The following is a 27173-nucleotide window of genomic DNA, read 5'->3' as shown; positions in this document are numbered from 1 at the left end:
ACAAAAGCTTGGCAAGCCTACAGTAGAAGTCCAGATGCCATGTCAGTAAAAATACAACTATTAACCTCACCTTTAAAGCTGCCAGTCAAAGTTGGTACAGCATGACTCAATGATTATACTTGCTCTTTGATTTGTCACGAAAGATGGTGCTTTTATCACTTCTTTGGGAAAGAGTCTGGCAAAGTCAAACTTAATGATGGCATGTTCATGCCAATTTAAGAAATCAAGAACATTGTTGGCTTTGCCAAAGCATTTAGTTATGACACCTTGTTCATACCTGGGTGAATCATCAAGTACAATGCACAAGATTGCACCATAACGGCTTTTGCAGCATGCACCTTTAAGGGTTAAACAGAACATCAGAAATTCACTCGTTGCCAAGTAGTCCCGTACCTACTTGAGATGTAATGTTATTATTGATTTGGCCGTGGACTTGTGAAGGTTTCAAACGATAGGTCTTCAGGGCAAAAAAGTGTAGTTTTTCAGTGGAGCAGAGCAAAGGGAAGTGAGAACTACAGCTACCAACAGCTCTTGCATACCCATCATCCTTTGTGCTCCACTCAGTAGCTTGATCTAACTGGAAATTGTGGATGCTACGAGTGGCAAAGGCGAACTAAGAGAAAAAGTGGAGTAGGCAATACGCCATCGATGGATTCAGCCTGCCTAAACCAAAGACGAAGAAGAGTAACAAAGTGTTTGAGATTGTGGAGGCTCCAGAGACTTTTAATCTGACATGTGAAAGCACAATATGCAGACACTGCGAAGACACACTTGCTGGGGAGTACAGGTAAATGGTAAATGGACTTGGCCTTTTGAAATTATGGAAACCCAGCCCAGGACATTTTTCTCCACACTAATCTTAACCCTAAACCTCCCCACAGTGCTTTTCTAAACATATAGACTGTATTAAACATGGACGTCATCTCAGTTATGCCACGCACTGGTTTCTGAATAGGCAGCTTGAAGCCAAACAGTGGTACATGCCGTTTGGGAAATGCTTTCTCATTCTAACTTTTAGGCAATCTAGAGTTGATGTTGCGCTTAGTTGGGCTCTTAAAATCTTGGCAAACAGGTAGTGTGCTCACCTGTCTGCTGAGTGATGCATAACTCAGAGATGGGCCAATCCACATTTTCAGTTCTGATCTGATTCCTTTACATCAGTGCTAATACCCGATATGAATTCCAATTCATTTTTAAATCACTGTACACAATTCTGCAAATGCGCAGATAGATTTTCAAATGCGTGCACATATCTGCAAATGTGTGCATAAATGTGTAGACTAGTTTATTCTGGTTCAGAAAACTTACTCTTTTTTGTTTTAAGATGTTAAAAAAAATACTCACAAGCCATCAATTACAACTGATGTATGCCTCTTGATTGGCTCTCATACACATGTGACTTTTGAAACACTTGCAAATCGACACATTTGCAAATTTGTGTACAGATCTTTGTGCACAGTTGTAAATAGTTTGCAACAATTATAGCCCCATACTCAAGCCTTGTCTTTTTTTATTATTATGGTGGCTAAAATGTGTACTGCATACATAAATGTCCCATTAAACACTGTAAGAAAGAAATTCTTTGGGAATCTTTGAGACTTTGGGAATGAGTGCTTTAGTGAGTCCAACTAGAGACATGGGCACAGCTGTGGAGGTAGGACTAAGCTTCTGTCACTGGCAGAGCTTAGTTCCTCTCTCCAACACCCTGAGGGCATATAACCATCATAAAATTGTCCATCACAAGCTTTTGATTAACTTCTTACAACCTCCTAATCTTGTACTGAAGCGTACATGTTGTAGTACTTTGCTGGTAGTACCCGTGTAGTACAGTTTGTTCCCTGGCAGAGCCGTCTGTGTGTTTGCAGCATGTCCCAGATGGGCACCAGAGGCATACACAGACTCAACATGTTAATCATCAGAAACCTCATGTTTATCATAACCCTGAGTGCTTGTGTGTGTCCTATGTGTGCAGTAAAGTCACATAATGCATGAATATGGATTTGGCCAATGTTACGACGCTGCAAGGCCTGAATCCAACAGGATCAGGGAGTGAACGTAAATAGAAGTAAACATGTGCTGGTGATCAGGCGAGGCCTCTTAGAGTAATCCAGCCAAGGTCCTCATGTCTGTTGTGCAACTTTGACCTGCTGCAGGGTGAATGTATGAAATATCTGCAATCTCATGTCCTGCAGGATAAACTCAGGACAAGGTCTGACCTCACTGTTGGGTCAAAGCTTCTCTGTATCTCCAGTATGGAAACGTTGGATTGACAGCCATAAATGTGTGCCACATTTTCTGAGCATGCAAACAACACCATCAGCCAGAGGGTCGACTACTTCCTGAACCCAAAGACTGAATTCTCCATTTCAAGCAGAAGCACGTCAAAAAATCAGCAAAATTGCACTTGTGGTGTTCCTCTCTGACAGCTGCTGTAAGGTAATTTTTCTCACTTCTTGTAAACTGTCTTTCATGTTTCTCTGCACTCTGAAGCAGGCAGATCTTAACATGTTTGATTTAAGATGCCAATTCAGCTCCTCCAAAATCCTGAGGGCAGCAGAGGAGTTTTTCATTGATTAGCTCAAGACAGAAAAAGAACTTGGATTATGATTTCATTAATCTTTGATCATATCATACTATAGCTCTTGTGGTGTAGTGTTGATATTCAGGTATGAATGAAATGTGCCCAAGAGGCCAGAACAATGCCCTGCTTCACCAAAGATGTGGTTTGACAAAAAGGAGGCAGATGTACTGCATGTTACCTGGTACAAAGCAATTAGTATTTTTGTTGAGAGAGAATGAGAGGTCAGAGTGTTCTGGCAGCATCAACAATGCAAGAATGTGCTGTAGAAAGGTAAGACCCATCACAGGAAAAATGTTGCCAGAGTGTGCCATGTGAGCTACGTGTAAAAATACATGCAGGTAAGCTTGGATTTGATGAAAGTCAGAGAAGAAGTGAGCACTTCTGGAAAGGAGTATTCGAGATAGTCACTCAAGTCACCCAAGAAGGTCCTTAAACTGATATTTCATGCTACTTCTATCAAACCAGGTTGAAAAATTAAGCTAATGCAGGAGTGCAGATAAACTGCAGTTACACTGCACAAAAAGCTTCTCAACTCATCACTTATAAGCATAATGCCGGCGTCAGGCTAAACCTTGTATGTCTATTTTTCATTATTTTAAGTTTTTTTCATAAATCAGATCTATTGGTCATTCCTTACTGTGCTTAGTGGGTTTTAACAAATCTTAATGCAATAAAAAGTCTCTAAAAAAAAGATGCTGACTTTGACTATATTAACTGGAACCAGCGTTTGTTTTTTTGTTTGTTTGTTTGTTTTTTCATTCCCAGAAAAGTAGAGATTTTGGAGTTAGAAGGTTTTTGCCTCATGCCAGCAATAACAAAGAACAGGTTTTTGAGGAAGTCTTTTTACTTAATCCTTAGCCTGGACCGGGTAACCTCCACAGAGGGTTCAACTAAACTAGATTTTTAAAAGTGCAAATGCAGTCACAGGGGATCGTTGAAGTTGTGAGTCATTTTGTACTTACGCTCCTGCATATTTCTGCACTGTTTAACTGTTGATTCATGGACTGTGGGAAATATTGGACAAAGCCTAGGTGACATCAGCTGTTCGAGGCCAACCCAGGGCTGTCACCACTACAAAAACGCTGTCTAAGACTATCTAATGCTCAGCCTATTTACAGTTACCAGTTAGCTACAGCTAACAATGAAGTTTGGGTGTGCTGGTGGTGTAGCAGTTAGGTCACGTCCCATCTTCACGGTCCACTGTTCTCCTCTCTAAATAATGACATTGTAAAAAAGCCAAAAAAAGATAGCTAAAAAAAATACAAACTAAAAAACTGATGTCTGATTGTCAAACAACAAAATATTAAGTTGAAAAGATGTTATGATGAGCTAACACTGTTAAGCTGATAGGGGCAATAAAGCTGGTCCTGATCTGCTAGATTACGCCAATGTTACATTGTAGTTTGCCACAACTTGACTGTAAATAGTGCTTGAGAAAGTACTTGATTTTTTTTTTTTATATTTGTAAGACAAAGATAACCTGAGTAAATCCAATGTGCAGTTTTTAAATGATGATTTTATTTACTAAGGGAAAAATTCATTGTCCCCCATTGTTAAATCATGAGTTACAGTTTTTTGGAAATCTGAGTTCAATTTCACTCGCCACACCCAGGCCTGATTACTGCCACATTTGTTGAATCAAGAAATCCCTTTTATAGAAGCTGTCAGACAAAGTGAATTAGGCTAAAAGATCTCAAAAAGCAACACAACATTCCACGAGAAATTTAAGAACAGATGAGAAACAAAGTCTATCAGCCTGGGAAGAGTTACAAAGCCATTTCTAAGGCTTTGGGACTCCAGTGAAGAGCCTTTATCCACAAATGGAGAAAACTTGGAACAGTGGTGAACCATCCCAGGAGTGGCTGGCCAACCAGAGTTACTCCAAGAGTGCATCAACAACTCATCAAGGAGGTGACAAAAAATGTAATGTTGGAAGGCGGGGCTTAGGGTTTGGTGAACTGTTAAACACAAAATAAATTTACTTTAAAAAATATGGAACCATCTAGCAAACACAGGTGACTGTTCAGTCTACAGATGTGTCTGTGTAAAGTAAAAGTCATCTGCATCACCACACAAATCAAAACCACTGACAAATGGTGTATCCTCTAGGAATAAAGTCTACTTACTGTGTTGAGCTGGCTTGTGATTGGTTGATTTGAGGCTGCTATTATGTGTGATGGTATGATTGGAATCCCAAAGCAATATCTATGAGTTATGAGTTTTCAAGAGCTGTATGCAAATTTATAAAAAGTCACATGTAACATGTTCCAACTCATGGATGGAGAATGAGATGTCTGGCCTCTGGGCACAGACATTTTAAAGACATACCACAAATCAGAGCAACAATAGACCGAATTATAAAGAGGTACTTTTATTTCAGGATTATTTTTGGGTCGCTGATTAGTTGTTCTAACTGTTGGTAGTTGTTTTGGCGCTCTACATTTCTCTTTGAAAACTTTTTGTGCATTTGTAGCACATCTTTGTTGAATTTTTAGGTCCCCTTATTGTCATTTGTCTCTTACTGTTGTAACCTTTAGTGCCCAAGGTCATGTTCCTGGTTGACACTTAAAAAATAAATCTCTGACCGAATAATTGTTGTAAGTTCATGTCTGACAACGCTTTACATATCTGTACAAAAAAAATGATTCTGAATTTGTCATTTTTGATTAGTAGTTCAGGTTTTTTAATTAGGACAAAAGAGCTTTTTTGTTCTAATGTCATGAAGATGGATTGCTGTAAATGTGGCCTCTGGCTGTCAAAGTGATTCTGATGGGAGGAGAGGGAGGAGTATGCAGAAAAAAATCAAAGTAGAACAAACTGTGCCTAAAGACAGGGGGTGTGATGAATGCTTTAACCTGAAAATGTAAAGCTGGGGTTACTGAGATTATGCTATATGAATAAATTATACAGAAAGTAGAACTTCATGATTTCCTCTAGTTCTGTAGGGAACATGTCTGCAAACTCTGCTGCTGTCTAAGAAGCACCTCAGGGGGAAACCAAAGATGTGAATCTATGCTTTGTAGGTAATGCAGGATTGTACCTTTCTATTGAAGATGCACTTTGGGCTTATTGTCTTTTAACTGATCAGTGGAAAGAGCTGGAAATCAAGGAGTGAGAGAGGGGGGAATGATGTGGGAATGAAGCAACACACCCAGAAGGAAGGTAAGGGGACATAGCCACCTCTCTGATGACCCTATAGGTAGAAAAATGTGATGTCCTCTTGAGAGCTCTTTGAGTGGACAGAATTTAACAAAGTGCCCTCTGAAGTAGCCCTAGAGTGGGAAAATCTGACAAAGTACCTTTAGGGTGGACAAAATTTGATGAAGTACCTCTGATGTACCCTTTAAGTGGACAAGATCGGACAAAGTACCTCTTAGGTACTTAGTACCGTCTAAGTGGATAAATTTGACAAAGAACCCACAAATGTACCATCTAAGTGGACAAATTTGACAAAGAACCCACTAACATACCGTCTGAGTGGACAAAATTTGACAAAGTGCCCTCTAATGTACTATCTAAGTGGACAAAATTTGACAAAGTGCCCTCTAACATTCCGTCTAAGTGGACAAACTTGACAAAGTGGCCACTAATGTATGGTCTGAGTGGACAAAATTTGACAAGAACGCACTAACGTACCGTCTGAGTGGACAAAATGTGACAGAGTGCCCTCTAACATACCGTCTATGTGGACAAATTTGACAAAGAATCCTCAAAAGTACCATCTTAGTGGACAAAATTTGACAAAGTGCATTCTTAAGTACTTTTGGAGTGGCCAAAAGTTGACAAAGTACCCCAGACATACCCTCTCAGTGGACAAAGAGAGACCAAGTGCCCTTTTAAGTACCTTTGAAGTGAAAACGGTTGACAAAGTGCCTCTGAAGTACCATTTAAGTGGACAACATTTGGCAAAGAGCCTTCTTAAGTGAAGTCTAAGTGGACAAAATTTGACAAAGTACCCTTTGAAGTGGCCAAAAGTTGACATTCAAGTCTGACGTTACCCTCTTAGTGGACAAAATTTGACATAGGACCCTCTGAATAACCCTCTAAGTGGGCAAACTTTGACCAAGCACCTCTGAAGTACCCACTGAGTGGACAAAATTTGTAAAAGTACCCTCTGAGAGGACTGAATGTGATAAAGCACCTCTGATGCACCCTCTGTGTAGGCAAAATTTCACAAAGCGCCCTAAATGGTGCCATCCAAATGGACTTTACATGAAGAACTGCCCTACATGCTCCCTTTCAGTGAACAATAACTGATAAAATGACTTCCAGGCATTCTTTCCAGTGGTCAGGGAGCCCTTTCAGCGGACTAAACTAGAAAAGGGACATGTCCAACGGTGGAGAAAATGCAGTTAAGTTCTAAGTATTAAGTCCATTTTCGTTAACCACACTTGCATCTTTGTGAAATCAATGGTTAAATAATTAGTTTCATCTGTTTTTATAGTTCTAGTAGATTTAATCTTAATAAAAATGTTGAATCTCATTCAAGCTTTGGAACTATTTCATAATAAATATTTCACAACTGTTTGCACTGGCCTCCCACCACATACATCAGGTGCCCTTTTTACCATTTTCACCCCTGCTCCTTAAACATCCTGAGTGCACCACTGAAGCCGCTGCCTTGAGCCCAGGACCCCTGCTCAGTGCATTACACTGTAGTGGACTTGATGTCAGTCTCTGGTCCTGCCACAGAAGTTCCTTCAAACTGAAATCAAGTGTATTGAGTCAGAGTAGGAGCTGATAAAAATTGAGCGGCAGCTGATTTACAGCAGTTATTGCAACGAAGAAAAGACAGGAGACACCAGAGGGGGTGGAGAGTGAAACAGCTGACACACAGTACGGAGGAATCTTTTGCACTCACCAGCAGCAACCCAGAGCTACAACCAATGACAGGGCTGCAGGTCTGTGATGCCTAGTTGCATTTTTGAGGAGGTGCACATCTGCAGCCTAAGTAGGCCTCTGGGCAGAGTTCAGGGCTGTACTGGCCAACAGCATGCTATGAATCAGGCTTACAGGTAAAACAAAATATAGTTTTAAGGTTAAAACTTTTATTGCAGACTTTCTTCTGCAGATTATTCAGGTCTTAGAGAGCAGCTGTAACCCACCTTCAGACTGAGTGTTTTTCACACACCTCCGTCTTTTCAGTAATCCTAATAAATCAGGTGGGTTTATTGGCAGCTGTCTCTCCAAGGCTGAAGAAGCCACAGACTGATTTAAAGCTCTGGTAATAAAGAAAGTCAACATTATCTTCAGTGGCAACTACAAAACTACAAATCTAAAGCCATGAAACAAATGCAACAGACATGTATAATTACCAATACACATTCAAGAGGATAATCCTAACTGAATGAGTTTGTGTATATTGCTATTCCATCCTATCACTTCAACAACATCAATAGAAAGAAAAATGATATTTATGTTGTCAACACAACATATTTGGTCTCATTGCTACTAAGAGTGGAGCATAATGTGCACAGGTGGAACCACTAATTTGCTGTCTTTACTACTAGAAAACAAGTCTCTCATAACAGCCAGCCCCCTTAAGTATCTTGAGCTGTCACTCAAAATCAAATCCAACTTGTCTTTTGACGGGTAGTATCCAGTTCTACAGCTGCTGCCTGTCACTGCAGGATCCATTAAGCTTAGTCACATTTTTTCTACTATTTAAATTTTTTGCCATTTAAGGGCATCAAAGCAGGCAATGTTTCAAATTTTACTCATTTAGTGGGCACTTAAGAGAGCAATTCGTCTAACCAAGAAAGCATTGCAGAGGGCAATTTGTCACATTTAGCTAATTTTAAGGGCACCAAATAGAGAAAATTGTCTTACTTTGCCTATTTAGGGGGCACCAAAGCAGGACAGCAGCACATTTTCCCATTAAGAAGGCATCACAGAGGGCACGTTCTCAAACTTACCCACTATGTTAGCATCCTAGAGGACCCTTTATCATGTTTATATACCAATATCACCAATATCACTATATCAAGCTCTCCTTCCTCCCTACTTTCATCTTTCTACTCAGCAATCTGCATTAACATAATGCTTCAGCTTGAGTGTTGTCTTACTGCTGCATTAAATTCATTGTGACATTACTTTTTACTGCCATATTGGTATTTCATTGTATTAATGGTATTTTGTTGTGTCACTGGTATGCCACAGTGGAACTGTTCTTTTATTGTGACAGTAGGTATTTTACTGTATTGTTGTTGATATATTGTCGTGTCATTGGTATGTCACAGTGACAGCTTTTTTAAATGCACCCTCTTCAGGCAATTTTGTCAACCCGCACCAGGGAAATGTGCATATATTTTACAAACTGTTTACTGCAGGGAAGCTAGTGCAATATTACAGGGCAGGTGCAATACTATACCTGCAAGTCTCTCTTATTCTGGGTCAATGTGGACCATTTATTTATCTGTCTGTTGCCTGTTTGTTTTTATGATGAATGTATTGATTGTGAGCAGCGCTGCACTTATGTCCATGACAAATTTCCCCCCTGGGACAATAAAGTTTATCCTTATCCTTATCCTTATCCTTTAAAAGGGGATCCCAGAGAGCACTTCAGCAGTGTTTCTCACACATGGTACCAGGGAGGGCAGTTACCCCCACTGCCTCCCCTCTGAGTCCACCAGTGCTACCATAATGATGTGCAACTGGATTAGACTCACCTTACAGCTCTCACGATCGTTAAAAAAAATACATTTTAAAAAATAAATAAATAAGGACATGTGTGTGCCTTTAAATGTCTCATTTAAAAAAAAGTACAGTTATGTGGAAAAGTCCGTACCTTGTGATATAAAAAAAACTATTTGTATTGTTTTAGATATTTACAGTTAGTTTTAATCAATAGCAGTTCTTTTTAACTCCATTGTTAAGCTAATAACTTTACTTTTGATATACCAGAAGTTCTTTCTTATTCCTTCAAAATAAAAGTAGGTTTTTACCTGAACAGGGCACACAGTATCCTTTAGTTAGGACAGTAATAGCATGACAAAGAAGAGTTTCATGAGTAAATTATTTGTTAGCCTTAACTAGGATGCTAACACAGAGAAAGCAACTAAACCAATTTACTTCAGAGAGTCATTTTGTACATGCACTCCTGCATTTCTCAGTGTTAATCAGAATACAGAATTTAAAGAGTACGCACTTTAAGTTGTGTCCTACTTCTAAGTTTTGGTTTCAGATCACACTGGTGTTGCAGAGAAGCACTGATTTAAATGATTTTTGTAAAGTTTAGATTATAAAATACATCAACTTGTTTTATTTCCAATCCATAACAATGATAACATTAACTTTAAAAATGGTTTTACACTGAAATGAATACATTTTAAAAATCTGATTAATACAACATCCATTCTATTAAACTTACAGATTGATCACCTGTTAGTGATTGCTTGACAGGTGCCCACTGATGACAGTGTCATGCAACTCACCTTTGAGTCACACACTGTAAAAACACACTGCAGTTACCTTTAGAGACACCTTCTGTTAGAGAGAGAGACTCTTAGTAAATCACTGAGAGGAGTGAAATAAGCGGCAGACCTGTTTAGAAATGTAACCGCAGGGTTGATTTTTTAAATAGCAGTTTGGCACATTTACAGTCTGAACCTTTAGTATCTGAAGGATTGTGGGATGCAGGTACCTCCCCCGAGGCTGAATGTTTGAGACATTCTGTCAAGTTGACTGACAGCAAGTACTTAAAGGCAGCGCCAACAGAATCTGCTGACTCTTGCTGAATTCGCTGGTTTCAGCATAAATATCTCAAAATACAGAAGCTCAGAAGCTGGTTAATTACACAAACAGCTGAAACTTGTGGATTCTCAGCGAGTTCAGAGGGGGGAGGATGGATGGATGGATGGATAGATGGATGGGGGAGGGTGTGGTTGGTGTAAGGGCAGATTTGGATGCAGGGTTCAGTTTTCTGAAAGCCGGCCATGCTGCACTCACAGTTGACGTGCTCACTCATAATGAGAGCTGATTTGGGACTTAATCACGCATTAAGCCTTATTGTTGCACCTCCGGCCGACTGATGACACAGTGGTCCGACCAGCACGCTGTCTCAACCGAGCCGCCCCGGGGCTCGACCTCACAGCGTGCAAATGGCATGATGTCAGGTCCGTGTGGTGTCTGTGTGTGTGTTTGGGTGTGTGGGTGAGGTGTTTAGATCAACAGAGAGGGAGGAGAGAGGTCAAAAAGTCACTTTGTTGTCTGGCTCTCTCTGCTGCTCAGAGAAATATGTTATACACAATATTCAGCATACAACAATGTCGTATTTATAAGAACTTCATTATGGACTGAGACTTCATACTAGGCTCTTATACTAAGCATAATAGAAAAGATAACAAGGTCTTTATAAGTCCTTATGATGTTCTGTTTATCAGAATCATAGCTGAAGACCAGATACAGTTCCAGTATTAACCCCTGGAGGTTTTACTTATTTTTTGATTTTATAAATCAATCATGGTCAATATAATATGGCTCTTTGACAAAAAAAATAAGTGAAAAGCAGATTTCTACAAAGGAATGTCAAACAAAAGTATGTAATGTAAATAAGTGTGCATAAATATTCTCCCCCTTCAAGTCAATATTTAGTAGATGCAGCTTTGGCTGCAATCACAGCTTTGGGTCTGTGTGGATAGGTCTCAGTCAGGCTTGCACATCTGGAACATTCTCCTTATTGTCTTTATACCATTTCTGTGTGCTTCAGGTTGTCTTACTGGAAAATAAATCTTCTCCCAAGCTATAGTTCTCTTGCAGACTCAATAAGATGATCCTCTAGGATTTTCCTATATATTACCCTATACCTTCACATGCCTTTCAGGGCCGGCTACTGAGAAGCATCCCCGCAACATGATGCTGCCACCATATGCTTCACAGGGGCCAAAAAGACCATTTTGGTCTCATCAGACCAAAGAACTTTCTTCCACTTGACCATGAAGTCTCCCACAGGCCTTTTAGTGAACTCTAGTCCAGATTGAATTTCTCTTTGCCACTCTCCCTTAAAGCTTTGACTGGTGAAGAACCTGGCCAACAGTTGTTGTATGCAGAGTCTCTCCAACCTCAGCAGCTGAATCTTCTAACTCCATCAGAGTAGTCATAGGTGTCTTGGTGGCCTCTCCCACTAGTCTCCTTCTTGCACTGTCTTTCAGTTTGTGAGGATCTAGGTAGATTTACACATGTGCCATGATACGTCCATTTCTTGATGATGGATTTAACTGATTTCCAGGGGATGTTCAGTGACTTGGAAATCTTTTTGTATCCATCCCCTGACTTATCCTGTTCAATAACCTTTTCTCTGAGTTGCTTGGAGTGTTCTTTTGTCTTATTGGTGTAATGGTAGCCAGGAATACTGATAATCCAGTGACTGGACCTTCCAGACACAGGTGTCTTTATACTACAATCACTTGAGGCAGATTACTGCAATCAGGTGATCCCTATTTTACTAACTGACTACTAGCCCCAGCTGGCTGGACCTCTAATGAATTTGGTCAGTCACTTTAAAGGGCGTGAATATTTGTTCAATCACTAATTCTACATTACATATTTTTGTTTGAATGACATTACTTTGTAGAAATCTGTTTTCTGTTTGACATTAAAGATTATTTTTGCATTTTTTGTTTTTAAACAGCCAAATTATACTGACCATGATTAATTTGTAAAATCAATACAAGGTAAAACATCCAAGGGGTTGAACAGATTAATACTTGAGTTGGCCATTTGATCATAGCTAAAATTTTGATCTTCTTTTACCCCTTGTCTTTGATCCCTTAGGTCCTCCATTGCCTCTGTTTAAGCCCAGATTAGACCAAATATTTGCAACAAGATCTGGCACTTTTTTGCAAGGGGCTGCTTTACAGCATTCTAACCTCCAATTTCCACATAATCCACCCGTGCTGGCATCAGCTTGCAAAGCGCACTGCCGACCAAATCATTCCTTTTCTAATCAATCTTTGCAGCTCTACTGCACATGTCTGCTCAGTCTACAGTGCATCCCAGAAGTTCCATGCATCACTGTGCTGGAAATACATGCTAGCCTCTTCCAAACCACATCCAACCACATGGAGCAGATCGATCCAAACGGCAGGAAAAAGGTGCACAGAATGCTGCCAACTTTAAAATACAACACAGTGCAGGATTCCTGAAGTAAAATCCGCTCTGTATCACTCAGATGTCTCATACTGTTGCACAAGCAAAAGCTCACTTAGAGGTCAGTAAGTCACAGAGCTACTCTGGCATCATTAACAAGGAACTTTTGAGGTGGAAAACCTCAGTGTTTACATGCAACAACACATCCTTTGTAGAAAGCCAACCTTTAACTTTCTAATGTACTCACCAATGGCTGAAGCAAAACAAATCATAGAATCATGTCAAAATGAATGATACATCAACCAGTGTGCAGGGTCACTTGCTGTTGTTAGGAGCAAAGTGCCACACAGCCGGTTCACCACCAAATTTTACATACTCAGCCTGCACCTTTCCTCCATGTTTAATGCTCAGATTGTAGTTATTGCAGGAAATCCTATGTAAATAAGACGTCATGATATTTATTATTCTCCTGTTTAATGTGAAAGTTTGCCAACTCATCCTAGTTCATTATGGTTTTTAGGTGGTTGTGTAAGACTGAAAGACATGTAAAACTACACTTCACACATTCTGGAGGAAACAGGAAGTTTGAAAAATTCTTGGCCATTGCTGGTTGGCCAGATACTATGATGTCACTGTATATGGCATTGTTTAATATCCCTTGATTGGCTAAGAAAAAATCATTCTGGTTCTACTGTGTTGAAGAGAGGCATGGCAGGGGATGAAGGAAGCTGTGACCATATATGGCTCCTTGCACCTTAAGGGCAAAAGAGTTTAGTTTTTGGTCATGCATATTACTTTTCTCAAGTAGTGTGGTAACATATGTTACTTCTCTTAGAGAAAAGTAACACAGGCTACTCAGACTGAAAACAGGCTCAAAATTAACAACAACATGCATTTGATTATTGTTTTCATAGCTATGAAGCCATTTATTGCTTGGCCATACTTAAAGCATATGACAGTATGGTTACTGTTTGGAACCTCCCAGTTGGATGGCTGATGACCTCTGCCATGTATTATAAGGCAAGTACGAAAAGTGAGTTCCTGTATCATTCTTATAAATTCTGGCTGATCTAGTATACATCCTGGGACCTCTGCTCACATAAAACTGCAAACAATGGATTCAGAAAGCTCTAAGTTTGACAACATTATTAGTATTAATAAAAGGACAGTATTCGGTTCCACACATGGCTTGGTTTTAGACCATCTTGGAGGAAAAGTATCTAAGTAAGATGGATGAAATTCAAGCATCAGATCCATCCCCATGAGCAACAAGTCAGATTTCATCTTGACAAGTAAATACTGAAAGATTTGTATGTAATGATGTGTCAAAGTTCACATTCATAATAAGTAATAAATCAGATCACCTTCATGTTTCAGCCAGAATAGTCAGGGGTTTTTTTGTCATTTCACTGCCTTTGAAAAGTGAAGAGTTTGATGCGACACGCCTAGCTAACATGCACATCACCCAAGGCTACACATTTTAAAGACAAGCCTCAACTGAGAAAGGAACGCCATAATTCCCAATTTCATCCAGCCTATTCATCACAACAAATGGACTGGATCTGTTTCATGTCGGAGTTTTACTGCTCACACATGGTGAAAGCCGAGGAGACGCTCAAACAGGAAGGGGAAAAGTGAATCTCATTGTGTTACTGTAAGCTCATTATCTCCATATGCTGACACAGTTATGTGGACCACAAAGTTCATATGTCAAATAATGTGGGTCTGTTAGTTCTATAAAGCAGCAAAAACAGCCTGAAGGTGAAAGGAAGAGTTCAGCTACAGTTGATGAGTTGATGCTCTCAAAACTTGGTGTCTCACTTTTGCTATTATACAGGCCGCAATTAATATCAAAATAGTCAAACTGAATCGAAATTCCTCTCTTTTACAATCTGTACCAGTATAGACATGAGCTATCCAGAACATTTTGTATTTAAAACCAGTCTTTAAACACGCTTTAATCAGCTGTAAAAATGGGCTTTCTAAAGGAACTGCGCTTTTCGTTCCAGCCTCCAGTGGACACTCGAGGAACTGCAGTTTTTTGCAGCTTTGTTCAGGCCTCTCTAACATTGGAGGTTTCTGCTTGTTCTTTATTCACATGAAACATCAACAAGACAACTCAAAGGTTCATTGCTGCTGACATTCAGATTAAACAGACATTGAGGATGCATTCACACCTACAGCTTATTTGCTAAGTCCAGATTCACATGATCAAATGGTACATTGATGCATTTTTCCCTTGGGTCCTTTGGTGTTTACACTGTTGGCTAAAGCACAGTGACGATGACAGGCTGTCCTAACATCTTGACATCATAGCCCACTTTTCCCAGTGTGACTAGGTAAACGTTGCAATGTGCACTCTTCTCCAAGATGCTAGTCAGCTAGTTGGCCTACCAACTAAATGAGTCATGGGTTGACTCAGAGCAATGATGAGGTCGAATGCTGGAATGACTAGGCAGATCAGAGTATTTGAGAAAAAGTTTGACATCACTGTCTCCAGCTAAAATAGCTGGCAGTCTTCAAGAATTTGGGCAATTTAGATACTACTGGACATTTACTTTACATGGACACGTAACCAATAACTTGCATTTAACAGCAATAAAACATAAATACAGCTTCATGTCAGCGCTACAACAGGACTGGGGTCACATTTTATCCTGAGACAGTAGAAACCCAAGAAACCAGCGTAACTATTACCCTGTTAATACAGCATGCTTGTTCACACAGATTACTTTTGACCAGACAATGAAAATTACTGTGAAAAGTCATTCAATCATTCATCTTTGTGTAAGTTGCTTGAGTAAACATAATGATAATCATGAGCTGTTTCTTAAACATTTGCAGTCACAAGCACTATGTATATGCACCTACATTTAACACATAAAGAACAGCAGCGCTTAGCTTCACATTAGCACCGTTAGCTTTAAGTTAGCACATTGGCTGCTTCCATAAGTTAGCACTTTACAGCCAAATAACACCCTCCTCTGAAAGCACTAACAAATCTTCCAAGTAAATATACAACCAGTGCTCCGTTAACTAGACACCACTGAAAACTCCACAATGAAAAATTGAAAATTGCGTCTTACCATCAAATGTCCCATAGTCGTCCTCATAAGCTGATGATCTCAACTGTAACCTTCTTGGAGTCGTCCTGAAGAAAGATGAGAGTCCACATGGATAGTCCAGTACAGTCCCCGAGGTGCTAGGTTGTACAATCCCACCAGTGAGTTCTGGGTCTTCCCCGGGGTCTCCTCCTCTCCTGGATGTGCCCTAAAGACCTCCACATGGAGGCACCCAGAAGTCATCCTGATCAGATGTCCAAACCACCTCAACTGGCTTTGCTCCTGGTGTTAAGGTTTAATGTGTGACCATGTTAAGTGATGCTCACACTGCTGCTGATTAGCCAGGACGCCCAGAGGATGAACAACCACACAGAAAAATCTGGAGAGTAATTTTTCCAGAGTTAAAAACATTTCACTCAAAAATAGTAAAATGTACTCTTTTTTGAGTGTATTTATTACCAGGCACTGCCAGAGATGGAATAAAAACGCAGAGGAAATTTTCCTGGAGTAAAACTTTGGCCACATCCACTCAAGTTTTGTCTAAGCTGCCATCAGTCATGTCACAGCTGCAGCTCGTAAGGTGTCGCAGCTGCAGATCATCCTTGGCAATCAAGATCTCCACACCTGGTGTTACACTGTCAGGCACCAGTCTCTAGTTAAGTAACCTGGCTCCTCTTCACCCTTTGAATCTGGTGATTTTTTTCAGTGAATTTTTTTGCTTTGCCCAACTCCATTTTGTCCTGTTTTTTTCAGTGTGTCTGTCTCTCTGCCAGTGAGTCTGCCAACCACCAGCCTCCAGATCAGCATCTGGCCTCCTGTGCCTGCACATAAAGTCATTTTTATCTTCAAATGGCATCACTTTCACTCTGGCAACATTCAGAGATAATATGAAGGCTTTATGTTAGTAATAGCTTGCAAAAGCACTATATTTCCTGTAGCGTTCCTGTTAATATTAAAGGCTTCTATAGTAATTATGTAGTGTATGCCAGTAGGCCTCAAGTGTGTGCTACTATGTAATACATCTACCATGAATATGTGGGCAAAATAACAATTTTTGGTGAAGTCTGATGAGTTAAGGTAGACCCCACAAAAACAGTGGCCGAGGGGCCCATGACTAGCCTAAGCTGACACTAAGTGCTTGAATGAAAGTGGCTTTCAACACTGCAGGTCTAGCCATCCATCTTCCTCCACTTATCTAGGGTTGGGTCGTGGTGGTAGCAGGCGAAGCACGCAAACTCAGACATCCATCTTGCCAGTGATGTTTTCAAGCTTTTCCTGGAGCTCCCGAGGAGCTAGGTTGTACAATCCCACCAGTGAGTTCTGGGTCTTCCCCGGGGTCTCCTCCTCTCCTAGACGTGCCCTAAAGACCTCCACATGGAGGCACCACGGATTCCCCCTGATCAGATGCCCAAACCACCTCAACTGGCTTTGCTCCTGGTGTTAAGGTTTAATGTGTGACCATGTTAAGTGATGCTCAGTGGCTGTCATTGTGAATTCTTTACAGTGTAGTGTAGTGATCAATTTTTGTATTATTATGAAAAATTAAAGAGACATGCATGAACTTGACTGCTGTCTGACTTTTTATCAGCAAGTATTTTTTGCTAGTCTTAGTCTCGTCTTAGTGGAAAAAGGTTGTCAGCTAACATTTATAGTAACATTTTTAGCTGACAAACTTAACTAGCTTCTAGTGTTATGATTACTTTTACTTGCTGTACATCTATGTATCTCCAGCTGCCTTGGTGTTCTGTACAGCAGATTTTTAAAATCCTAAAATGGGTCAAACTCGCCTCTACATGTACATACAGTCCTACATGGATGACATTATTAAGAAAAGGATGAGGGTTGGGCTCAAAGTATGTTTTGGACTTTCCTTTGCTCTCTGTTCTCATACCCACAGGACACACGCTTAAACATCAGCTATTCTGATGAGGGGCCCAACCCACTTTCTGCCCTCCTAAATCATTGATCCACTCTGTGCAGAAGTTTGACTCTTCCCTCTCTGAAGTGCTCATTGTTTTGAGTCCTCCTCCACACTTTGAAGTGAAGGGGTCAAGCGGAGGCTCCCTCCTCGTCCTCGGGGAGAGGCGAACAGCAGAATATTCAGTGTCAGGAACATCTGGGAGAGCAGCGCTAAGCAGGGCTTACTTGGCAGGCGGTTGGTATTGGCATTGACAACCTTCCTACCGGGGGCCTTTCATCTCCGTTTGAACATGTGGACTCGGCCCTAACCCTGGGAGGAGTCGGAGGGCTCACCGCCAGCAGAGAGGCTGAGGCGTGGTCGCTCCGAGGAGGAATCTGGCTCTCCTGCTGTCCTCAGGAGCTCCACCGAGCATTCCTGCTTCCCTCCCCGTCTCCCTCTCCATGTGCATGTACCTCTCTCCTCCTCCTCCTCACATGCTGCTGAACCTGGGCTCTTTTTCAACACATCCGATCAGGACATTAGGTGTTAAAGGGGTTCAAAAAGCTCAAACTCCTGTCAGGATAACAAATTATCTTTCATCTTCAGAAACCTACTCAGATTAAATTCTTTGAGGGTTAGCAGCTCCTTGAGGCTAGCTGAGTCATAATGAATGTAGATCTTGTAGATGGGATGAGTGGTGTGGAGCCTAGTAGGAAAAACTTGTGAGTAGTTTGTAAAATGTCAGCGTTTTTTAACTTCACCTTAGTCAAAGTCAATACTGGCAGGGGAAAATTAAGACTTAGTGTATTACAAATCTTACATTTTGTGGACTTAAGTAAGTCCACAAAATGTGCTCCAGCTGATAAGAATGCTCAAATGTAGTGTAGCTACCATAAGCACATGCAAAACTGTAAAACATCTGAGTGTGGAATGACGGATACTTCGCACCATTAATGAACCCCATATTAGTGGCATATTGTTAGCATAGCATGCTAGCATGCTGGATACCATTAGATTTAGCTAGTTAGCTGATGTATTACTTGTGACAGCAGCATATTTTAATAAAGCAGGCATAAAGGCATTTAAAGTCAAATAAGTAAAACCTCCACCATTAGCCCTATCTCCCAATAGTGAAGAATCCTTTAAAAAATTCCTGGATCCGTCTCCATGTGCCCCCCCACCACGGCATTCATTGATTACTCCTCCCCGGTAGGGTAGAAACACAGTGAGGCAAAGCATTGGCTTCACTACAGGTGGACTGTCATGGCAGAAGCATTGCCTGCTGGTGCCAACAGATGCACTGACAGTCTCACCCATGGTCTCACCGGACGACTGGAAGTCATGGCAGAGGGTGAATATTCCTCTATTCCTCCCAGCATTGTGAGTATTCTCGCTACAATTCGGTGTCTTTCTCTCCAGCACCAACAACATGCTGCTGGGATTGAAGTTACTCATGTCCGCCATCTCCTGGTGTAAAGTGGTAACAGCACAGACCTCTGCCAATAGTACAGAATCCTTTCAAAAATTCATTGATCCAGAACGGTGATCCAGATCATTCCCAAAATCTAATCAGTTCTTCCTTATACCATTTCTGACATGTCCTGAAAATTTCATCAAAATCCGTCACAACTTTTTGAGTTATGTTACTAACAAAAACACAAATGAACAAACAAACATCACATGACCGATCACCCAATCAAATAACCTCCTTTGCAGAGGTAATACATTTATTAGTGGGTCAAAACAGCTGATAAATTTGGTTATAACTGCCTAACATCAGCTTGCAATTTACTGTTAAAAGAAGAATAAAAAACACAGGAAGTTAAACTGTCTTCAGTTCCTGTTAAATATTGGAAATGTAAATATACCAAGTGTCTCGAATCACTTCTCTACTAAATGCTAAATATGCATAAGTGAGCGTAGTGTGTCCAGTATACTCAAAAACACTCAAAATGTCTGAATGTCCACCCCTCAATGAAAGCCATGTTGGTATCGTAGCATATATTTTACTGTTAGCAATCTACATGCTTGCTAAAATTAGAATTCACTAGCCAGCTAACGTGTTATTAGCATCGGCAAACTTTCAAATGATTATAATCACCTGATGCCTTTTTATAAATTGCTGTTAAAAAAGTAGAAGAAAACAGAGGCAGATCAACTGTCGTAACTTCCTTTTTGTTCAAAACAACTCGCAATTTGAGACAATACTGACAGGTTACTGACAGCAGGGATGAAAAGTAACTAATTACATTTACTCATGCAGTAATTTAGTATATTTTTAGGCTATATTTTGAAGTCAGCTCTCTTACTTCTATTTAAGTAAGTTTTAACCAGAGTAACTGAACTTTTTCTTGAGTATAATATTCTTGTTCTTGCTCCATCTCTGTTGACTACACAGTAGCACCCAGAGAGAAGTACTCCACATCAGATCTTAAAGCAGCTGTTGGACACAGCTAAAACTTGTGTGTTGATATCTCAGGGTTGAACATTTCAAAGTTTATTTTAACTCCATTCTGAGAGAAATGGTCTTCAGTGTTGGAAATTATTTGACAGTGTGGATTCACCAGTGTCTGCTCAACTCTGTAAAGAATCAACTGATCTAGGCTACTCCCACATCTAGGGGGATGTGTGGGTGGAATTTCCCGTCACGCATTTAGTTGTGTTTGGATGCTTCCTGTTGGAAAGAGATCCCTGCTGGGATTATTTTGTTTGTTTTAGGTGGATCATTTTTTGATTCGAGACACATTTGCACCATGAGTGAAGCTATCCACTGAGTTAGAGTTCACACCTGTGAAATGGGCTGTTCCTAAAGGATGCATAGTGAATATTCTTCATCTGCATTGCCTTGCTATGAGGTTGATGAACTTTGAACCAATACAGACTCTTTAAATTTAGATATATTCACTTGTTTTGTAAATAAGGAGAGATCCTATTTTACTGTGCAACTCCTCAGTAGTTACTCAGTACTCAGTTACTCAGTTCAAGTAAACTTGGAGTTAAATACTTTTTAATTTTATTTTGACTGAAGTATGTTTTAGCTGGAGTTACTAAAAGGGAAATAAAAAGTGGCCAATAACAAATTGCCTTTTTGTTCACTTGATGTAAAAGTCAAGTGAGCAAACAGGCAATTCGTTTTGTCAAAGTCGTCATGCCAAAGTCAAGAGCTGTAGATTATTGATATATTTGCTTGAAGGTGGCTGATTCCTCACTCAGATTGTATTTTGCTGTACTTACATTTTATAAATGTATAAAATAATCGCATCTTCTTGCTATGGAAACATAACATAAACAGCCGTCTGTGTTTATTCATAGTCATGGCGGTCTGAAGGAGCCTCTGGACGTGAGCAGGATACCGACACTCACAGGGACCCGGTCCAGCAGCCGTGGTTGTCGCAGTATTTCATCATCACTGGAGTGTGTGAGACTAAAGCACGCCGATGGTGATCCGGTGAAAACAGGTGTGTGTGTGAGGTCTGAGCGAATGTCGAGACAGGGTGTGTGTGAGAAGCAGGAGGAGGCTGGGGAAAGTCATTGAGCCTCCCGCCTTCATTATATCTGGGTCATTGTGTTTAGAAGCTGAGTGGCGCCAGAGCAGCAGGTCAGGGAATACCTCGGATTTTACTGTGATACCCCGATGAGACTGGCGACGCGCGGATACCCAACGGTGACCTGACCTCACCCACTGAAGCTATTTCACAGGAGTCTGAGGGGTACAGTTAAGGTGATAATGTTAATCATACTGAGAGTTCTTCAAGGATTTTTTACATTTAAAAATACACACATCAGTGCTACATCAGTGTGGAGTTAGTGTCGAACACAGGTATTATAACACAAAGCTTCATTATGACACTGCTGTGGAATTGATAAGTGAAAAGGGTTGATCATAAACAAAAAAACACATTTCATTATGAACTTCAGGGATTCTTTTGTGACTTTCAGACCAGATTTTTGGACCTATACTGGGACTCTCTTAATCCCTCTTTTCCCCCTTATTCTTGTCTCCACACAACCTGTTCTTCCTTTCCGGTTAACAATGTTAAGATTTCATTTAGCACATGCTTCAGCCCAAAATTATGTACAGTGCTTAACAAATTTATTAGACCACCCGTCATAATTGTCTCAAAGACCATCCAGCATCATGAAGTGCTTTAATGCGGACTCTTTCATTTTCAGTCAGCTCTCCACGTTTTACCATTTTGAACAGGAATAAGGAATTTCAAACTGAATTCACCTTTTTATTCCCAAATTTGAGCCGGCTCACTGGGCTTCTCTGAGAAGTCAGAAATTAATCAAGCATAACATTCAACCACTAAAACTCAGTTTTCTGTTCAGGAATGCAAATAAATAACTATAATTTGACATATTGATCAAGAAATATTAATGTGCTTTACTATTTTTTTTAGTTTTTTTGTAAATCAGTAAATTTGAAAATTCATGAATACAATAATAATTATATTTTAGCATTAAAAATATCATTTGGGTTAAAGAGCTTCTACATATTGGTGTATTAACCATTGCAGAAACATAAAAAATGATTTTGGTAATTGCCAATGCTGTTAATTTAGAGCAGCTGTGGCATAAACCTTACTTTGGGTGGTGGTCTAATAAATTTGTTAGGCACTGAAAGTATTCTGATTCTTTGCAACAACCCTTTAAATTTAGCTTCAGTTCCTCCTATTTCTCTGGATCTTTGCTGAGATGTTTCTACACCTTGAGTGGATCCACCTATGGAAAATCAGTTTGATTGGACATGATTTCTCTGTAGAAGGCCTCACAGGAGGTGGCTGGGGTGGAGGTATGACTTCCATGAACTAACGCTAAACTTCATCAGCATTAGACAGAATTATCTAGGGAAGAAGGATAAAAAAAATATTTAATTGCAATTATTTTTGCTCATGTTGATTTTATTTTTAATAATACCTTAATAAGGTCCTTCTCCCTCGATTGCTCGGTTTGGCCGGGCAACCAGCTCTTGGAAGAGTCAAGGTCATGTCAAACATCTTCCAGTTGAGAATTAAGAGGCCACTGAGCTCTTGGGAACTTTCAGAGTAGCAGAACTTTTTTGCAGTCTTCCCCAGATCTGTGCCTTGCAACAGTCCTGCCTCTGAGCTCTGCAGGCAGTTCCTTTGACCTCATGGCTTGGTTTTTGCTCTGATACGCATTGTCAGCTGTGAGGCCTTCTATAGAGAGGTGAGCCTTTCCAAATCATGTCCCATTAGTTTAATTTCCACAGGTGGACTCCAGTCAAGGTAGAAACATCTCAGGAAAGATCCAGAGAAATGGGAGGAACCTGAGCTGAATTTAAAGTGTTGTTGCAAACGGTCTGAATTTTGGAGGGGTATGAATATTTTTTGAAAGAACTGCAGGTGCTATAATGCAGCACCATAAGACTACAAAGGGTGTAAAGAAGCATCAGATGTTTATATTGTCATCATCACCACAACGTAAAACAATAAATCACAACATGAGATCTCAGTGTCATTGTAATCAATGCCATTGTCATCAGCATCTTCGTGTTCAACACTGAACAAGTTCACAGTTTGAGAGAGCTACATGAAATTCAACTCATCCTGCTACTGGGGACTACAGAGGAGAAAAGTCTCACTTAGTACATAGATGTTTCTGGAAGAGCTGGGGCGTTTCATTCATTACACCACAACAGAGAAACAGCTGTCGATAAACATCTGGATACAAGCTGCTGCAATCAATTTCAAAGTAACAGTATGGATCTCAGAAGAAATTTGCTGTTTGTCTGAAGGCAAAAATGAAAATAAAATCTTAAGTTTTAAAGTCTTTTGGTTCTTTTTCAGTTGCAACACTCCAATTTTGCGGTGTGGCAGCTAGTTATGTTCTACCCAGCTTTATTGCTTGTTATCTTTCATTGACTTTTCTTCAGGAAATGCACTGCATTATGGGTATTTACTCAAATAATAAAACAATCTCTCTAAAATTTCTCTTCTGGCTGCTGCAATGTCACCACATATCCTCAATAAAATGTGGAAAAAATGGATCAGATCAGCAGAAGGTGAGAAGAATTGCCAGAGGAGTGAACAACAAAAACATTGTTTTGGACCAGTCAGTGCTTACATTAGAAACATTTAGATTGTTTGTTGATTGATCACTTAACTTAGGGTCTATAATCCCACTGATGGCTATTTTTCTTCCCATTTACTGCAAATTCACATGTTGTACTGCATTAAGTGAAGGTTTCTGATTGCAGCCAAGCTTCATTTTAACCAGGGCTTGACATTAAATTATAACATTCTAAAAGAACAAAACAATTATTCCTACTTAAAATTAATTCTTACCATTTTTTTCTTCATAATTGTACTTTAACGAGAGACAGAACTGCTTTATATCCTTATATTTTGGAACCAAGTTCACCATTAGCTCCCCTGTTGGTGAGCTAATGGGCCCAAGTTGATTCAAACATTGTTGCTTGCCACTGGCAAGTAAACTGTTTCAATTTAACAACTTTGTCACAAATTTGACTGCAACAGTGAGATTATTTATATTGAAAAGTTGTTCATCTTTGTTCTGTTTGCACTTGCTCTAGTAGATTCAAACAGAGTAAAGTTCAGGTTAAAACTTCAACAATGTTTTAAACCTTGTGTTTTTGATTCAGTATTAACTTTTTTGAAAAAAAAAACCTTCATTTAGTTCAGTAGCTTTTAAAAATATATGTTGACTTCAACAGTAATGGTAAAGGCCGAATGTCTGCTACTCAGAGTGAGGCTGCAGTGCTTTTACCTGTCCATACATCCCTTCATTCATTATATGATCCAGTCCTACCGTAGACCAGGTGGCTCCATTGCTGCTGCGTGCCTGGTGGCTGAGGCATCCATTCATCTCCAGAGCAGATTAACCGCTGCAGTGAGTCATCTCTCTCTGTCTGGATGAATGGATGGATGCAGAAGAAGTGAGACTTTAAGTTAAACATCAAGCTGAGCATGTATGTCACTGTGGAGACGCTTTGTTTCAGTCGCTTAAATTATCCAAGAGAACAAGCATCAAATGGAGCATGAAAACCACGATGTTCTGTCATGAAGCTTTACTCTTAACTTGGTGTTGTCCAAGCATGTAGTTAGATTTATGATAACGGGTATGGCGGGGAAATTAACTGAGGAGATGCGTGATGCTAAACATCTGTCTTGTGTAACTGTTTTAAGAGGCTTACTATAATAGCTGTACAAATAGAGGCAGATCTATCTATAGCATATTTGGTATGAAACCGGCAGATTGACATATTTAGAACAATTTGTCATTACTTGTAACTTTTGTTATTTCTGTTTTAACAGGGGTGGTCCAATGGGGAATTTAGCATTTCTATCTGCACCAATCACATTCATGTTACTACTTACCATTAAAAATGCTGTAGTAGAAGCACTTCTGATGTCTAGTTTTTCATCTGGGTATCAGAACGGAAATACACGCCAGTGCTTTCAAAATAAAATCGGTTTAAACTTAAGGTTAGGATGCTAAAAGTTAAAGTCAAAAAGCTGACCTGCTAAACCTAGTTACAAAATGTTTAATAAAACCAAGCAAAAAGTCAGCTTTCAGAAAAAAAAAGCTTGTCTTCCATGAAAACACTCTAATGCAGCTAACATAGCTCAGGCCAGAGTTTCCGCTAGACTTTTTGGTGTCACATCAAAATCACCGGTGTCACAGATTAACTGATGTTAAATTAACTGGTGGTAGTGAGGCAGATGTTAAGGGGGTGTGGCTTTTGATTATGATTTACAGTTTGTGTTTACCTTCCAAATAGCACTAAAAATGCAGTAACATCACCCGTTTTTTCTATTATAACAATTAATGTATTGGTGCTTGTGGGGATATAAACGTCACGTGATAAGGGTTTGGGCGCCAAAAAGTACGTTTAAAGACTAAAATACCTGGAAAGAAAATATAGGTGACTGTGCAGGTGCCTGTTAAAAACAATGCAAACAGAGGTGACACGCCATGAAAAACTTCTTGTTTTAAGTGGAATATTTTTGTACAGGATGGTTGTGGTTATGAATCGGCTGCATTAGGGAATAATCATACTTATACGTAGTATAAATGGGACACAAACTTTATGAGGGATTAGTTTAAACGCAGCAGGTAAGTTGAGTAGAAAGACGTGCTGACTGTGTTAACCTGTGATAGCCCATTGACTCGTGATAAATTCCATGCTTGGTTATGTTTGATTAAAGAAAATGTATAAACGTTCAGTCTACATGGCAGTATATGAGGCTTTTATGAGTTTGGAAAGTGTAAGAAGGCTACGGAAAAATTAAAAATATCACTCGCTGTCTGTTCAGATTGACAGCACATGTTAAACTATCCAACTCGTCAACATGGAAAAACCCAACTGAATACTCTTCTGTCTGGGATGGTTAAGTGTCGTTTAACGTTGACATATTATGGGGCCATATGACAATAAGTTCCCTCTGAACCACAAAAATGTGATACTGATCATGGCTACTTAGGTAAAATAGATAAATCTAAAGTTAGAAAAGTTACATGAATTACATAGATAACAGCAACAACTGGCCCGCACAACCTAATTACAAAACATTAATAAAGCAAAGTAACCAGTCTGCTTAAGAGAGATTAAAGCTTGTCTTCCATGAAAACCCCCTTATACAGCTAACATAGCTAATGCTAAAGCTAACAAAGCTATGTAGATAATGTAGCCATGCAGGTGAAATTGCTAAGTCTAAAGCTAACAAAGCCAAATGGATAAGGTAGATATGTAGGTAAAATAGCTAAATCCAAAGCTATAAATCTATGTTGACTATGTAGATTACATAGCAACACAGGTAAAGTAGCTGAATCTGAAGCTAAAAAAAGCTATGTTAGCTACAGAGGTAACGTAGCTCTGAAGCCAGATTTCAACCTTTTTCAGCCATATCTTAAGGCCCCTTAGAGGACAACAGTCAATGATTCAGGCCTCACTTCACAAATGTGCTGGGATACCTACTGTAGCAATGCAGACCAGATAAGCAGCACTGCTTTCTCACTCATAAGGCCATATTCCTGCATTTAAGGAAAACAGTGATATACTGCTCAGTAAGTACACTTTGTGGACTGAAAAAAGAGTGGTCTGAAGGTATACTTCACCCTGCATGTATCCTCCATGGATGTGAACTCTCAGCCAAAAATCCTTATATCCCTAAGCCTATGTTGTTCATATACAAAAGAGGTTTCCAAATGACCCACAAACAACATGACAACTAAACTGAAGTGACCTTACTGTAGGCCTCTGCCACATTTCAACTTTTTGTTTACAATGCACACTCCAACAAATCTCATTTTATAACCTCCAAATCAGCCTTGCTATGAGCTTGAATTGCAGCTGTCAGTCCAAATGCTGCACTTTTTTTTTTGCGGCTACCATTTCATGGTTTCACTGTAGTGAGGCCAATCATGCAGCATGGAAAACAAAGCAGAGTGGACCCTCAGCGTTCACTATAAGCAGCTCCTGGAATCTGGTATCATCTTACACACTGCATTGTAGAATGACACGCGATCCTTCGGCCACCACCGGCCCTTCCTCCTTCTA

At 39.9% G+C, this 27173-nt stretch overlaps 1 long non-coding RNA gene across 3 annotated transcripts in view; it reads right to left on the bottom strand.

Annotated features, from left to right (window-relative positions):
• The window catches only part of LOC121526543, a 96798-nt gene extending 80486 nt beyond the window's left edge, over positions 1-16312 (bottom strand). For all 3 annotated transcript variants that reach the window (XR_005993325.1, XR_005993323.1, XR_005993324.1), the window contains exons 1-2: positions 16189-16312; positions 15754-16108 (exon numbers count right to left, since the gene is read on the bottom strand). This is a non-coding gene — a long non-coding RNA (uncharacterized LOC121526543). The remainder of the gene's footprint in view (positions 1-15753; positions 16109-16188) is intronic.
• Between the last annotated feature and the right edge of the window lie 10861 nt (positions 16313-27173).

Source organism: Cheilinus undulatus, linkage group 18, assembly GCF_018320785.1.
Source record: "Cheilinus undulatus linkage group 18, ASM1832078v1, whole genome shotgun sequence".
Classification (NCBI taxonomy): Eukaryota; Metazoa; Chordata; class Actinopteri; order Labriformes; family Labridae; genus Cheilinus; species Cheilinus undulatus.
The sequence above is the reverse complement of the archived record's forward strand: the minus strand, read 5'-3'. Positions and strand labels throughout refer to the sequence as shown.